Source organism: Schistocerca piceifrons, chromosome 2 (genome assembly GCF_021461385.2).
Source record: "Schistocerca piceifrons isolate TAMUIC-IGC-003096 chromosome 2, iqSchPice1.1, whole genome shotgun sequence".
In the NCBI taxonomy this organism is placed as follows: Eukaryota; Metazoa; Arthropoda; class Insecta; order Orthoptera; family Acrididae; genus Schistocerca; species Schistocerca piceifrons.
This window is the reverse complement of record NC_060139.1, coordinates 215,891,792-215,909,289: the sequence shown is the minus strand read 5'-3', so window position 1 is coordinate 215,909,289 and position 17,498 is coordinate 215,891,792. Positions and strand designations below refer to the sequence as shown.

General features: G+C 42.4%; 1 protein-coding gene across 1 annotated transcript in view; it reads left to right on the top strand.

The window, feature by feature from the left end:
• Positions 1-17,498, top strand: part of LOC124777092 (ankyrin repeat and SAM domain-containing protein 4B) — a 262,177-nt gene that overhangs the window by 146,305 nt on the left and 98,374 nt on the right. The gene's annotated exons all lie outside the window — the stretch shown is intronic.

Sequence of the window (17,498 nt, the reverse complement as noted above, 5' to 3'; positions counted from 1 at the left end):
AAAGTCAGCGTAAGGAGGGCTATGCGTTAAGCGTTCAGTGAATTCGAAAGTAAAATTCTGTGTACCGACTTGACAGAAAATCGTAGGAAGTTCTGGTCTTACGCTAAATCAGCAAGTGGATCGAAACAGCATATCCAGACACTCTGGGATGATAATGGCATTGAAACGGAGGATGACACGCGTAAAGCTGAAATACTAAACATCTTTTTCCAAAGCTGTTTCACAGAGGAAGACCGCACTGCAGTTCCTTCTCTAAATCCTCGCACGAACGAAAAGATGGCTGACATCGAAATAAGTGTCCAAGGAATAGAAAAGCAACTGATATCACTCAACAGAGGAAAGTCCACTGGACCTGAGGAGATACCAATTCGATTCTACACAGATTACGCGAAAGAACTTGCCTCCCTTCTAACAGCCATATTCCGCAAGTCTCTAGAAGAACGGAAGGTTCCAAATGATTGGAAAAGAGCGCAGGTAGTTCCAGTTTTCAAGAAGGTTCGTCGAGCAGATGCGCAAAGCTATAGGCCTATATCTCTGACATCGATCTGTTGTAGAATTTTAGAACATGTTTTTTGCTCGCGTATCATGTCGTTTCTGGAAACCCATACTCTCCTCAGTAGGAATCAACGTGGATTCCGGAAACAGCGATCATGTGAGACCCAACTCGCTTTATTTGTTCATAAGACCCAAAAAATATTAGATACAGGCTCCCAGGTAGATGCCATTTTCCTTGACTTCCGGAAGGCGTTCGATACAGTTCCGCACTGTCGCCTGATAAACAAAGTAAGAGCCTACGGAATATCAGACCAGCTGTGTGGCTGGATTGAAGAGTTTTTAGCAAACAGAACACAGCATGTTGTTCTCAATGGAGAGACGTCTACAGGCGTTAAAGTAACCTCTGGCGTGCCACAGGGGAGTGTTTTGGGACCATTGCTTTTCACAATATATATAAATGACCTAGTACATAGTGTCGGAAGTTCCATGCGGCTTTTCGCGGATGATGCTGTGTAAACAGAGAAGTTGCAGCATTAGAAAATTGCAGCGAAATGTAGGAAGATCTGCAGCGGATAGGCACTTGGTGCAGGGAGTGGCAACTGACCCTTAACATAGACAAATATAATGTATTGCGAATACATAGATATGAAGGATCCTTTATTGTATGATTATATGGTAGCGGAACAAACACTGGTAGCAGTTACTTCTGTAAAATATCTGGGAGTGTGCGTACGGAACGATTTGAAGTGTAATGATCATATAAAATTAATTGTTGGTAAGGCGGGTGCCAGGTTGAGATTCATTGGGAGAGTCCTTAGAAAATTTAGTCCATCAATAAAGTAGGTGGCTTACAAAACAATCGTTCAACCTATACTTGAGTATTGCTCATCAGTGTGGGATCCGTACCAGGTCGGGTTGACAGAGGAGATAGAGAAGATCCAAAGAGGAGCGGCGCGTTTCGTCACAGGGTTATCTGGTAAGCGTGATATCGTTACTGAGATGTTTAGCAAACTCAAGTGGCAGACTCTGCAAGAGAGGCGCTCTGTATCGCGGTGTAGCTTGCTGTCCGGGTTTTGAGAGGGTGCGTTTCTGGATGAGGAATCGAATATATTGCTTCCCCATACTTATACCTCCCGAGGAGATCACGAATGTAAAATTAGAGAGATTCGAGTGCGCACAGAGGTTTCCCAGCAGTCGTCCTTCCCGCGAAGCATACGCGACTGGAACAGGAAAGGGAGGTAATGACAACAGTGGCACGTAAAGTGCCCTCCGCCACACACCGTTGGGTGGCTACCGGTCTGGACTTGCTGCAGGTATAGCAGCCTGGGACTTGGTACTTCGCACGACCAATCAAGCCCACGCACCATCAGTAACTGTTGAGCCGCCTACATCGTCGTTAACTTCTTCGCAGGTCAATGAACGCAGATGTCATGCCGGTCGCAGCCACTCGTCGAGACCGGCTACACACCAAATGGCAGTGGGAACATTCACAGACCACTGGCTCCCGTCCGTGACCGGCAACACTGGTTCTACCTCAACAATGATTTTTCGCTTCCCTTCTAAAATTGCTGTCGAGCCACTGACTTCAAACAACTAATTTATGATGATGTATCACTATCTGAATTAAAGAAATATGAGATTAATTATTTTTTAAGCATATCGCAATTTAAAAGAGTGCGGTACCAGACGCGTTTCGCTTTTATTGACAAAGCGTCATCAGTGGTGATAGCTTAAATATTGCTTACATAACCCATTTAGTCATTTTGATTCTGATAGTTGTAAAAATACCGAGTGATTAAAAAAAACAGATTTCTCTTGTATATTACAGACAAACCATAAAAGATAGAAACACATTGCGCATGTCACTGGATAGAGGAAGGTTCAAAGTTTTGACACAGCTGCGCTGTTGTTTGTAGCGGCACGGTGACTACATCACAAGAGAAATCATTTTGTGCGTTGGAATTTGCGCGAAGTCTATCCATTGCTCAATTACAGCGTGTGTTTCGCCGTCCATTCAGCAAGAAGCGGCCTCTGCACAACTAGGTTTACGGCTGGCATATAAAATTCTTGGAAACTGGTTGTATGTGCAAAGGGAAGAGCACTGGTCGGCCACGCACGTCTGATGACAATGTCAGGCCTATCCGAGATGCGTTCACACGGAGCCCCCGGAAGTCCACAAGAAGGGCAGGCAAAGAACTTCTGTTTCCTCAAACAGCGGTGGGGCGTCTTCTGAAACGACGCCTGCATATGAAGCCTTACAAGTTGCAATTAATGCTGCAATTGCGTCCCGGCGACCATAACAGAAAGTACCAATTTGCATTTCACTTCTCCAGGATACGGTAGAGGACACTCTCCGAACAACTCATCTCTTCGGACGAATCGACGTTTCTTCTACCGGCTACAGTAAACCGCCGTAATGTAAGAAGATGGGGATCGCAAAGTTCTGGCGTTGTCGCCGAACTTGGAAGAGACGCACGGAAACTGAATGTGTTGTGTGACGTTTCTGTTCACAAAGTTTATGGACCTTTCTCTTTTGCGGAAAAGAACAGGAGTGTCGTACCTGGATATGTTTCAAAATTGGTTGTTTTCTGAACTTCATGAAAATTCCAATGATTTCATTTTTATGCATGACGGCGCCTCGCCTCACTTTCACCTTCAGGTGCAGTGTTATCTTAACAACAGCGTTCCAAATAGTTGGACTGGAGGTGGTGGACAGCAAAATCTTCTTCATTGCTTTTGGCCTCCCAGGTCACCAAACCTCGAACCTTGCGATTTTTTTCTGTGGGTGGTACATAAAAGACAGAATCTTTGTCCCACCGCCGGCCGGAGTGGCCGAGTGGTTCTAGGCGCTACAGTCTGGAACCGCGCGGCCGCTACGGTCGCACGTTCGAATCCTGCCTTTGGCATGGGTGTGTGTGATGTCCTTAGGTTAGTTAGGTTTAAGTAGTTCTAAGTTCTAGGGGACTGATGACCTCAGAGCCATTTGAACCATTTTTGTCCCACCTACGGCAGCCACTCTTCAAGAGCTGAGAAATCGAATTGTTGAAGCTGTCGATTCAATAAAAAGGGACCTGTTGATTCATGTGTTCTCACGTTGAGTGTATGTTATAGTGTCTGTGCGGACATAAAACTTTGGGCTTTACTCTGTCCAGTGACATGCACAATGTTTTTCTGTCTTCCATGGTTTTTCCGTAATTAACAGCTGAAATCTCTTCTTTCTTTTTGAGTCACCCTGTTCCTAGTTTTACCTATGAACGAGATACACGCGTTACTTACGATGTTTATTGGCCCTTTTTCGATACTTTGAAGACAACAGCTCTTTTCCCGTTGCTAGCAGAGGTTGCAGTGGAGAAAACCTTGATTCCGCTGTCAATGTTTTTTTCTTTTTATTCACTGCACTGGACTTACAGTCTTTTAAGTAAAAGAGTTATCTTCATTACTTATATATGCTAAAAGATATCGCCTTTTTCTTTCACAGCCCAATAGAGGGAACCTTCATACTATGTCCATAAAGCATTAGTTTACTTTGAATTCTTGACTGAGATACACAAACAGACACATGAGTGCAGCGCATTGTCAAAGTCATCCATGTTTTAACCGATTTATAGCGTGTTTCCCACTTTTGTACAAATGTAATTTTCCCAAATATTTAGACACCGCGGCTGCAGAGAAACACAGCTTCTAAATGCGACGCGTATGCTGGCTACATTCATGTCTCTTCTTGGGTATGGTTCAAATGGCTCTGAGTACTATGGGACTTAACAGCTAAGGTCATCAGTCCCCTAGAACTTAGAACTACTTAAACCTAACCAACCTAAGGACATCACACACATCCACGCCCGAGGCAGGATTCGAACCTGCTACCGCAGCGGTCGCGCGGTTCCAGACTCTTCTTGGGTATCTCATTCAAGAATTCAAAGTAAACTAATGTTTTATGGACACACCATCAAGGGCAAAGGTTCCTTCTATTTGGCTGTGAAAGAACTAAGGCGATAGCTTCCACCATGTACGTATAATTCCGACCACACTCTTACTGAACAGACTGTACGCGAAACTTCATACAATTTATCTTCTTGCTAATTTTTCTTTGACTTCACTTGTTTTCCATTGAGTCTATTTTTTTTCAGTTTTCTGAAACGTTTGTTATGGCCCGTGCCAGCCTCTTCAACGGAGAGTTGCACTTGCAGCGTGCTCAATTATTTGTAGTATATAACCAGTCTCATATTCCTCTACAATTTTTAGCCTCTGCAACTCGCTAATGTTCCATGGCAGCTATTCCGTGATCCAACAGATGTCCTATCATTGTGTCTCTACTTCTTGTCAATGTCTAACATGCGTTTCTCGCCTCAGCGATTCTGCGGAGGACTTTCTCATTTCTCACCTTATCGGTCCATTTGATTTTCAACATTCTCCCCTAGCACCACATCTGAAACGGTTTGATTCTCTTCTTTTCTGACAGTTCATGATTCACTGCCTCACAATACTCCCGAGAGAAATAGCGCAGTGGTTAGCACAGTGGACTCACATTCGGGAGGACGACGGTTCAGATCTCCGTGCGGCCATCCCGATTTAGGTTTTCCATGATTTCCCTGAACCGCTTCGGGCAAATGCCACGACGTTTCCTTTGAAAAGACGACGGCCCATGCCCTTCCGCATCGTTCTGTTATCCGGGCTTGTGCTTCATCTCTAATGACCTTGCTGTTGACGGGATGTTAACTCTTTAATCTTCCTTCGTTCTTCATACAATTCTTTGCTCCAAACATGCATCCTCATAAATTTCTCGCTCAAATAAGGCTAATGTTTGTTACTAGTAGATTTGTTTTGCTTCGGAATGCACTCTTTGCTTGTGCTAGTGTGCTTTTTATGTTGTTGCTTCATACGTCATGTGTTATTTTCTTCCAAAGTAGCAGAATTCCTACACTTCGTCTACTTCGTGGTTCACAATATTATACAGTACCGTGTACAAATGAACACACAAAGCACAGCACTATTTACGACATACGTGACTCCAAAGAAAAAATTGTGAAGATAATGTGTACGATGTAGTAAAGAGCAGTGAAACCCAATGTTGAAAAAGTACAGGGGTTCCTCGAATCTGAAATTAAGATGAGTGGCGGCAACGAAATCAATCCTCTAACTAGCAAAGAGGAAAAACCTGTTGCCCTTAAAATATAGAAAAACGAGCAATAAACGCTGTAAGTAATGTGATCGTCTCATTCATACTCGAAACTTCTTTTAACTCTATTAACAATAATTACAGAACCACAATTGACGGCGCTTTGTCGGTAAAAGCGAAGCGCATGTGCTGTGACGCACTTTTAAACCGCAGCAGGCGCAAGCGAGAGGAAAAAAATTAGAATAAAGAGCTGCTGCGAAAGATGGACGGCCAAACAGACATAAAATGAATTTAAAAATTTTGTTCTTTATCCTATCGCTATTTTATCTTGCCACATAAATACATAATTCCGAAATGGAGTTTTTATTCATTACAGAATTCTCATAAGTTCTAGAAAAGAGTCGACAATCACCAGTCCCCTAAGATACGATAATTTTTGTGCCCCCTACATAAATTATTTATTTTATTTATTTCACCTGATGTGACTAGGACCATGACGCGATCTCTTACGTTTGACCAGGGTTTCACACGTACAGTTACTTTCTTACATCATAGTTACCCTGAAACGTAAGAACTTTAGTATGACAAATAGTATTAAAATGATATGAGCGTTTATAGTGAGAGTGCTAGTAAATAAAACCGAGTGTAAACTAATGAAGTTAATACAGGCAGTACTTCTACTACTGTTGCCGCTCCCACCAACAGTGGTAATAGTAATAACAATAATAGTAATGACAATAATGATAGTGGCAGATAGAAAAAGAGTTTACACGTGTTCATAATAGATGTTTTCTGATATAGCGAGTCCTGGACGAAGGAAATTTACGGACCACCTAACAACATACTGGGAAATGAGAAAGATCTGGTTGGAAAGACGGATGTACAAGGGTAATGAGTGCATGCAGGAACAGTAGCATCATTATCTCATGTTTTAGTAGATATGTCACTAGCTGTCTGCTTAAGCTGGAGATGTTACTCAGTTCTCTAACATCATACAGGAACTTATTCCAGAGACGGATTCCTGCCACTGAGAAGAACTTCGAGACAGCGACTGAACCGTGAAGTGAAACAGAAAAGTTCAAAAATGGTTCAAATGGCTCTAAGCACTATGGGACTTAACATCTGCGGTCATCAGTCTTCTAGACTTAGAACTACTTAAACCTAACTAACCTAAGGACATCATCCATGCCCGAGGCAGGATTCGAACATGCGACCGTAGCACCAGCGCGGTTCCGGACGGAAGCGCCTAGAACCGCTCGGCCACAGCGACCGACAGGGGACGGAAAGGATTTTGCTCAGAAGGAAACGTGTTTCTGACATGTTGTTCTCTTGTCGAGTGTTATGTCGAGAAGAGATATGTGGGACAGTGTCCATTGATAAGACAGTAGAGAAGACAGAGGCTATTTAAATCTCTGCGCTTGTCTGCACCCAGCCAGGATAGTTGTGCTAATGATGGTGAAATGTGATCAAAGATCTGGACATTACACACATAACGAACACAAACATTGATAACAAGTTCCAGGCATCGTGAGATTTCCTGAGAAAACCATTTCAGGAGAACATCGCTATAATCAATAAATGGAAGTGTTTGAACAAATTTATTTTAAATGTCAAGAGAAAAGAGCTTTTTTACATTTTTTATGGCGTGGGGAGATGCTGATGCCTATTTCCAAACTGCAGTTACGTGCTCAATCCAATTTACATTTTCATCTATTATTACTCCTAGATTGTTTGCTGAAGGACAGAAGCAGGTATTTGTACCATTTAGGGTTAAAGATGGTAGGCATTCATGATATTTCGGTCTACTGAGCCTAGAAAGACCAGATTAGTCGGCTTTTGGTTGGGTGGCATGACACGTCTCGAAACTGGTAAAAATTATTATTTTAGCTTCTTGTCCCTCCCTCGCCCCCCCCCCCCCCCCCCCCCCCCCCTGGATAAATTTCTTAGGACGCTTGCGGCTGTACATGTTTGTAAATTTCACAGCCAAAGATGCAACAGCAAAGATTCATAGTAGTTATCGCTCTTTTACCGCAATGTAATAAATAACAAGTTCGGTTTGATCACCACAGCGCTTTACTAGGCAAGGTGTTACTGGAAGTGATATGCCCTTGATTTCCTCCAACTTTCGAACTGTCTGAGACCCAGCCAGGTACAGGATGACTCCAAGTTTAACGTCGATTCTGAACCACGATGCAACTCGGCAATTTTCACTTCAAGTAAGATTGCCAGATGTGAAAGAAGTGATAAGTGACAGGTTAAAAACCTAGGACTGACCATTCAGCTCCTTTGTTTTCTCACCATAACTGCCATCAATGACAACGACTCTTTGTCCTACACCTCTGCCCATTAAAGGGTTGGCCGGCCGCTGTGGCCGAGCAGTTCTAGGCGCTTCAGTCCGGAACCGCGCTGCTGCTACGGTCACTGGTTCGAATTCTGCCTCGGGCATGGATGTGTGTGATGTCCTTAGGTTGTTAGGTTTAGTAGTTCTAAGTCTAGGGGACTGATGGCCTCAGATGTTAAGTCCCATAGTGCTTAGAGCAATTTGAAACATTAGAGGTTTTTTTTCCACGGAAATGAAAAGAACAAAAAGAGCTGAACTACAATAACAGGTTCTTCGGTTCTGATGGTTGTTGCTGCGAAACGTGAAGGAAAACTAAAATCCTCTTGATAATTTAAACTCAAAATATCTTGACAACTAAAATTGTGGAACTTCTCGTAATAATAATATCGTCAGTTGGGGGAGATCTATAGTATTATGAACACTGAATAAATTTTCATCTGCCAAAATCGCTAAAATCGTTTATTCATTTAGATTACCGGTTTGGGCAATTCTCTGTTGCTTTCTTCGCATCTATGTTTACATCATTATGCTATCTTTTCCTTCAGTCTTAATGATGTATACATAGATCCGAAGATGGCAATAGAAAATTGTAAGCTATAAGAATAAATGATCTTAGCAAACCTAGCATTACAAAATTTATTCAGTGTTCGCAGTAATTCTACCTGTTAGCTAAAATATTGGAAACGAACATCCATCCTGAAATTAAAATATGCTAACGTATCGAAATTCTCTTCAAATTCAGCCAGTTGTAACCCAATGGCTGGCTGTTCTTAAAAATGCATCTTCGTGGCATCGTTGTTCCTGAAAAACAGAATCTTCTTCGGCTTCAACTTAGCAGTGAAAATTGGAAATTTGTGCTAAGGTCTTATGGGACCAAACTGCTGACGTCATCGGTCCCTAAGCTTACGCACTACTTAATCTAACTTTAACTTACGCTAAGGACAACACACACACCCTTGTCCGAGGGAGGACTCCAACCTCCGACGGGGGCAGCCGCGCGGGCCGTGACAAGACGCCTAAGACCGCGCAGCTACCCCACGCGGCCTTAGCACTGAAACTGAAATCTTTTCTGCACAGTTAAAGACAGGTATTTGATAATGAGACTCCGAAAACTAAAATTTTTCTTGAAGCCGAAAGTCTACCTAAAGGCGTAAAAATCAAATGAAGCCTCTCTTGGTTCTCTATCCGCCTACTGGTCAATAGAATCTTGGCAGAAACAGCGACCTGAATCCTCTTGTAAATAAAAGTCTTCTTTCCGAAAAGGTCCACGCCACACAACCATTTCTTCTCTTGGTAACTAGGCTTTTATAAACTGGATAATGTGTACTAAATTTACGATTTATGTGTGAATGTTCGTTATATTGTCAGAATCTTGCTGCATTAACATCTCTGAGAAGATCACAACTCAAGTATTCATTGGTTTGCAGTTTTATGTTCCTGATGCCTGCACCAGTTCAGCGCCTCTATGGAATGCACTGATCTTACAGGAGCCACTCGGGATCCATCGCGCCCGGCAGCAAGTACCGTTAGGGCATACCGTTGATCTGCATTTTCATTAGCTCCATCCATAACTACAACTCACACAGTGAGCCAACGAAAAATCACTTACTGTTCAAACTAGAGATATCGATAAAGATGTGCCAAATGTTTACGTTCAGGATTACAAACTAACTGTGCTTCTGTGGCGATGTGTTAGTGAGTGGAACGTGGTTCTGCAACGCTACACGCAACGCGGCAGCTGACGCGCTCTTTCAGCGATAAGTCTTAATGGCGGTTGCGTGTGCTTCACGACCAGCCGTTACCTCCTCATCCAACACACTCCTGCGTGCAGCGAGATTTTAACAAAGTAAACAGTTAACCTGCTCGCGACCTGTAAGTGTAATCTGTGTCTGATTCCCAGGGACGCTCTGGAAGATACACAAGCAAAATGCTGTTTTTTTTTTTTTTTTTTTTTTTTTAGATGCATCAATTTTCACTGTGAAGGATGGGGCCTTCGTGCCCTTCCTTACATATTGATGTGTTTCACTTTCTATGACCTCTTCATTTTTATTCTCCCATAAGGGGACGTATTGGTAGCGGTCTTTCTGCCGCTGACAGATATTGGCTTAATGGTTAGAAAGCAAATACAAGTTTTGCTAGACAAAAAACTGGCCAGGTGCGGGTACGACTCGCACTCTGAGGGTTCCGCACAAACTTATTTATGTGTAAAGACAGTTCATCCTTTCCAGGAATCGGGAATCTCGACGGTTTTTGCCTGTTATCGACATTGATACTGGCAAGAATCGGTCCCGGGAATTCCAGAATTTTGGAGAATGCTTTAATTTTAAAGTTTGAAACTGGATAACAAACGACAAAAAATATTTTTCTTGTGATACAATTACACATTTTCCTTTACTTGTACTGTTAAACCTTGCATCTTGCCACATTTCATAGTACTAGGCCAATGGGATTTGATGAGCAAGTCTGCGAGTATCAAAATATGTTACATAAATAGCCGTTCTTTTGACTGCAGTGACTTAGAAGCTTAAGGTTTTTACACCGCCAAGGTACTATAGACGTTAGTACGTGACAGAGATTTCCACTTAATACGTCTACCTGTTCCTGAGAGAAAGAGGTCTCAACAGACTGAAGGACAGACAGTCTGATAACAAATGGCAAGTCTTTTTCGTTTGATATAATTACAAACTCAAAATTTTCGGCTATTTTCCTTTGCTTGTATCGTGAGTCTTTGCTTCTTTCCAAAGCTCATGACTGCAGCCCATAGATTTTGATGGGTGAGTTTGCGAGTGTGAAAGCATGCGACATAAATGGCCATGCGCTCTGACTGCACTGACATGCAAGCTTCCACTTTGTACACAACCAAGGGGGTAGACTTCAGTATGTGACATCAGTTTCAACTTGATACACATATCCTTTCCTGAGAAAACAGGTTTCTAACAGTCTGACAGACAAACAGACAGACATACGGACAACAAAGTGACATTTTAAGGGATCCATTTTTACCGATTAAGGTAGGGACCCTAAAAAATGATGATGAAGTGAATGACACGATGTTGATGATGTGAATGCTTTCTGTTTTGTGGAGACATGGTAACTGGCGGGTCCTGGTAGTAGTAATCGCGAAGGGTGGGTAAAGATGTGTGTTTGTGGAGGATTTTATAGGAAGAATTTTGGATATTTGTTTACGGGACAGAGCTAACGGATAGGCTGTACGCTTTGGGAGGTGCACAGGATTGCAGCTTGACGGAGACAGAATGGGTGAGGGCCTTCATATGCGATGGAGGTAGAAGGAAAAGGGGGGGGGGGATTATCGCTGTTAAGACGGCCGATATAGGAAATGCTTTAACGGTGCAGGAAGGGGAATGACTGAAGTAACTGTGGGAAAGGATTTTTACTCGCTGCATGTTAGATTATCAAGATATAAATGGAGGTAAGGCCTCAAGAATTCCAATAGGGTCTGAAGCTTTGTGTATGTAACGTGTTTTCAAAAAATGTCTCACATGGCTCTGAGTACTATGGGACTTAACATCGGAGGTCATCAGTCCCCTAGAACTTAGAACTGCTTAAACCTAACTAACCTAAGGACATCACACACATCCATGCCCGAGGCACAATTCGAACCTGCGGCTGTAGCAGTCGCGCAGTTCCGGACTGAAGCGCCTAGAACCGCTCGGCCGCTGTGGCCGGAAACATGTTTTCATAAAGTGAAAATCTTTTGTTGATTTTTGCTGGAGAAGGAGACAAGGGGTGCGGTGGTAGTCCAGAATTCTAGAGGATGGCGGGGAATATAGGACGTTGCGACTGGGCTTCACGATAAATCCAGGACAGGTGGAGGTGTTCTCAGTGTGGGAACTTTAGGATACAAGTAGGAGGAGGTAGATATGGAAAGGGAGGTGTATATCATTCCAGAATTTGTAAGCAGTGGTATAACAAGGGGAATCGGCGATCTAGGTGTCGTTTGCTTAGGTGACATGAGTCGGATAAGGTTCTTTTACGTAATGAAGATAGCTGTGGGATTTAGACCCTGCGTCCGGCTAGGCAGCGATGTGTCCTAAAGTTCGTATGAAAACTATACCGAACATTGAAACTATGTTACTTATCTTACCTAGACGCCCACACTAAATAAATTCAGAGCCACATGAACCAAAGCCGGTTGTTGCCTTCCTCGTAAGCCTCTTCCATTGTGGTCTGCCTCCGACCACGTTCTCGTGAGCTACATCCTGCCCATCTCAGCTCTAATCTGTCAGGATGTGTCCTTTCTTGTTTGTCAAAAAACTGTTCAAATGTCTGTGAAATCTTATGGGACTTAACTGCTAAGGTCATCAGTCCCTAAGCTTACACACTACTTAACCGAAATTATCCTAAGGACAAACATACACGCCCATGCCCGAGAAAGGACTCGATCTCCGCCGGGACCAACCGCACAGTCCACGACTGCAGCGCCCAGACCGCTCGGCTAATCCCGCGCGGCTCTTGTTTGTCACTTTCCTTTTAGCATCTTGTTATTATCCTATCTTCTGTTCTCAGTACATGACACAGACTTTCAATTCTCCTGCTTATTATTACTTCTCTCACATCTGGGCATTATACACTGCATGGATTTCTGTACTTCTTCTTCTTCTTCGACTGAAACTTTGATTATCAAACACGGATCCAAAAATGTTCTTAACAGCTAGTTTTCAAAGATAATATTTTTCCCCTCCATCTTCTTAGTTCTTCATTACAGACCGGCCGCACAACGGTCTCGTAAGTATAACCTCAGCAATACTGGAGATATTACCACTAAAATTACTACTACGTTAGTTACTACTACGCTAACGAACATGGTAACACCCAGAAACTAAACAAATCAAATCCATGCTCAATCGATTGTACAAATACATACTAGCAGTAATTCTATAAGATTCCAGACAGACAGTGTTCACGTAGCAATGTACGTAGTTATTGTAAAGGGCTGTGAGGTACCAAAGTCAACCAGCCCTTCATATGAAGCAGAAACATGAGAGCAACTATCAGCAGACCTTGTTGACAAAAAGCGTGTAATATCGACACGTGACTTCGAAAGAACAAAATGATCAGTCTCCTCGAGACGGGTTTATCATACTGACACCTCTGCTCGCACCGATCTTAATACTGTGACAGTGATGCATCTGTCAAAGAGTAGATAGAAGAAAGTCAGTGATCAATGACCCTGTAAGGGACCTCACTGTGTGATTATACAGGAGTGACTAATCGAGTTTGTACGGACTGCATAACTTCGCCCGTAGCGTTGAGTTAAATCTGGAAGCCTCAAACAGTCCTTGGTATAAGTTCCATCTAATATTTATCAAATTTTATGGGATGTTCATCACATAACTACTATTAATTGACTGAACTTCCATTCCACTCGGAAATGGTGTCCATCCATCGATGGACCCCATGGGCTCGAAACACTCTTCTATTCATCGTAGCATGAAAACAAGCAGACTCAAAATTTCTTGACATGCTCGAGACACAGGTTGTGTCAATTCGTGAAGATTTCTGGCTGGAGGCTACTATGACGATACAGGTCTTCCCACCGCATCCCAGACGTTCTCTATGGGTAACACATAGTGGGTCGGGTAGGCTAGTCGAAGAACCGTACATTTCTCAACGCGTTTGTGCCCTGAACCGCTGTACGGGATCTAGCCTTATCTGTTCAAACATACCACTTGGTACACTGGTCGTGACGCGTATGGCAACTGGATTTGCCATTTTTGCCTCAGATTGGCAAGCGTTAAGCCTCTCTCCAGTAATAACCTATTCAGTCCTGTTGTCATAGCCAGTGGCCCCCACTGCGTGAGTTCTAGAGTTGTAGACGCACGGGTCTCGAGAGTCACAGTTTTCTTTGACCCTTCATTGGTTCGTCTACGAACACGTTGGAATAGATCTGATAACCACAGACAGAAGCAAAACTCATCGCTGAACGTCACAGAACGTCATTCAATGTCCCAAGCGACTCATGCCCTACATGATGCAAGTGTCTGTTATCTGTGGTATGGTGTCAGCGGCAAATGACGCATACCGGCTCGAGAGCTCAACTTACTTACAGTAATCTGTTCCCAACTTTATCCGTCTATTCGTGAGAGACAGTCACGTCTTCTGTGCTTGAACTAAATTACAGTTTGGACACATACTTTTAGCTCTCGGTCTTTCCGTTATTTTAATTTATTTATGGCAAATGGCTCGGACAGTAGGATAAACACAAACCAAATTAAATCAGTGGGGAGAGAGAAACTAAACAGGTGAGTTCTAGGAAGTATTAAGATAGACCTCCAGTTCTAGTAGTAGTAGATCTCTTTTACAAGGATGTTGGACGTGTCTTGGTATTCCGATTTAATAACAATAAAAATAAAGTAATTCACATATACATACATATACAGAATTACAGCTATAGAATGACAAGGATTGGGCAGATAGTCGCCTGTGGCCTTATAGCAGGAACCACCCCGGCATTTGCCTAAAACAATTTAGGGAAACCACGGAAAACCTAAAGCAGGAAGGCCGGATGAATTTCCGAGCCTCGACCCTACAGAATACTAGGCCACTCTGTTTAAAACAGTGCTACTTATTGGGCATACCCCTAGTGTACAATACTGTTTTACAAATAAGTTATTTAATAATGATAACAGGCTAATGCTACACTTCTTATTCAGTTTTCACTCCCAGTCACTACGCAAGCTACACACACTATACACACATTGTTTCATAACACTACACATACTACCAGTTGACGTCAGGACCGTTTTGTGTATCACAACGTCCCATTTGTTAACCTGAAAAACTGATTCAGCATCCCCCTATAACGAGTGAGATGCTGAGCTTAAAAAGATGATAAAATGTGAGTATTACATATTGCTCAGCATTGGGTGCAAGTTTTTCCAGAAAAGGAAAAAAAAGAAGGAAAAAACATAATGTCTAAGTGTTATGGGGAATGTTAGACGTTTTATTACCATTATTATTATTTCTGTTACTTTTTTTACCAAACCTCTACTTTGTGTTATCTAAGTACTCCTTCAATGTACAGAATTTTTGGGTTAATAGATACTTTTTAACTGCCGTTTTAAATCAAACAAGCGAATTCTGCGTCTTTGATAGTACAGTAACCGGGTAAGAGAACTGTGAAGAGTGTTAAAACAAAAACAAGCCTTTAGAAAAAGAAGTAATTTATGAACAAACGATCACCTTAATATAGAAAAAAGTGCGAAACTTATCAGTAAATTGAGTGAGAGTGTTTTAAGCTGTGTTTGTGAAGGGTGGACTCCGACATAGAAAAGGAAAAAAAATTGAAGACAGAATGAAGCCGATGTAGATAAGTCCCACAAAAATATCCCGGGTTAAAAGAAAATAAAAAGGGCATAAAACAGCAGACAAGAACATAAAAATGATATTGATCAATGCCATACAGAAAACGAAAGCTGATTTTAGTAGCTGCCTAATTCGCTACAACAGATTTATAAGGAAATTCTTTGAAGGGAAAACGGTGCTATAAACTCAAGACGCAAGCTTAGAACATCCATATGGACATCCGTTTGGCATATGTGACAAGTGATACGTAAGAAGCAGTTACAACTGAATGGTGAGGATGTCATCAGACTGAGAGGACCAGGAAATGTTTGACAACGGTTCTGATCTGCTTACACTCAGCAAATCAGAAACGTCCACTCATAATTGAGTTCCTCGCTATTCTCATCGTTATATATTTTGAGAAAAACGCCGTCACTCAGTTGGCGGAGCACTCCTCATATGTTTGGTTTCAAAACCCAGTCCGGTACATACTTACGATCTGTCACGATCCCACAAACTCCTGCTGTCTCCATGGTTTTCTTTCAAGCTAACGATAACGTCCGTCACATTTCACGTATAACCATAGACTCATATCGAGACACAGATAGGGCCTGTCCAAGTGACAATCGGTTTCGACATGTTTAGTATGAATTTTCCTGCGTCATACTCCAATGAAATGAAGCCCGCTATCTTGAGCCTGCATTCCATTGACAATTAATCACATTGTTCCCGCTCTATAACTAATCTGGGAATTAGTCAGCTGCCACAGCTATCTAATCTGGTTCGGTTTCCAACACAGAAACATTTGCTGCTACCATTCGGGATTTCTATTTATCCCCGTGAGGTGACAGAAATGCTAATTTCAAGCAAAAAATTTCAGCTGAACATATGGTTTCCGAGAAAGACGTTAGTAAATGCACAAAAATTTCATTAAATGGTTTTATCTTATTATATACAGGGGCTGGGTAAAATAATGTGAACACCTGTACTTACTTGGAAATGGTTTATTAATAAGGGGTTGGTCCCTCATTTGCCCGTAATATAGCTGCGATTCTTTTTGGAATACTGGCACATAATGATTGTATAGTCTCCAGTGGAATGTTATGCCACTCTTCGATCAGAATCTCTTCTAACTCCTGTAGTGATGAGGGAGGTGGAAATCTGCTCTGGAGTCTGCGCTTCAATTCCGCCCACAATGGTTCGATAATGTTCAAATCGGGGGGCTGTGCTGGTCAGGCAAGGCGCCACAGTTCAGTTGCATGCTTCTCATACCACGATTGTACTGTCCTGGCTGTGTGAATGGGTACATTGTCGTCCGGAAACATGGCATCATTATTGGGAAACAACGTTTGAACCATGGCGTGCATCTGATCACCTAAAATGTTCACATAATCATTGGCTGTAACATGGCCTTTGAGAGTAGTGATGGGACCAGCAGAATACCATGATATGGCTACCCACACTATCACACTTCCACCTCCATGCTTAACCACTGTAATCAGACAGTCAGGATTGTAGGCTTCTTATGGCGTTCTCTAGACGCAAACCCGGGCCAATGTTGGAAATAACGAAAATGTTGACTCGTCGGACCATATGACGTGTTTCCACTGATCTTTGCGTTGGTTGTCATCACTAATGGTTTCGGTATAGCAGCTTGTCCGTGAGTATACGCTTTATGGAGTTCTCATCGGTCAGTGTCGATAGATACGGGTCTGGAAGATGGGTATTGAGTTCTGCAGCCACTTTAGCCGCCGTTGTTTGGTGTTATTTTGAAACAATCTGTGTTAGTGTACGATGATCTCTGTCACTTGGTTTTGATCTGCGCCCCCTATTACGTTTACACGATGATGTCTTTCCATGTTTTGTGTAGGCTGTCATGACTGTTGAAACAGTCCCTGTTGAAACATTCAGTACGTTTTACGGTATACTGATAATTTTGCACCGTCTGTCTACAACTGAATGAAACACGATTTTCATGCCATACGCGTTTCGGCTTTATTCTCCGCAAGGCATCTTCAGTGGCCTGGAATATGTACATATTTTTGCTATTTACTTTACATTTTGGGGCAAGAAGAGGAGCGGCACCAAAAATGGAACAGAAGCGTATCCAAAATCGTCCACACAACCTGTAAGTAGAATTTAAAATATTACTACATCATAGCAAAAACCAACAACCAGAGCTGTTTATAATCTACAGGTACATTATCCCAAAATGTAAACTAAATAGTAGAAATATGTACA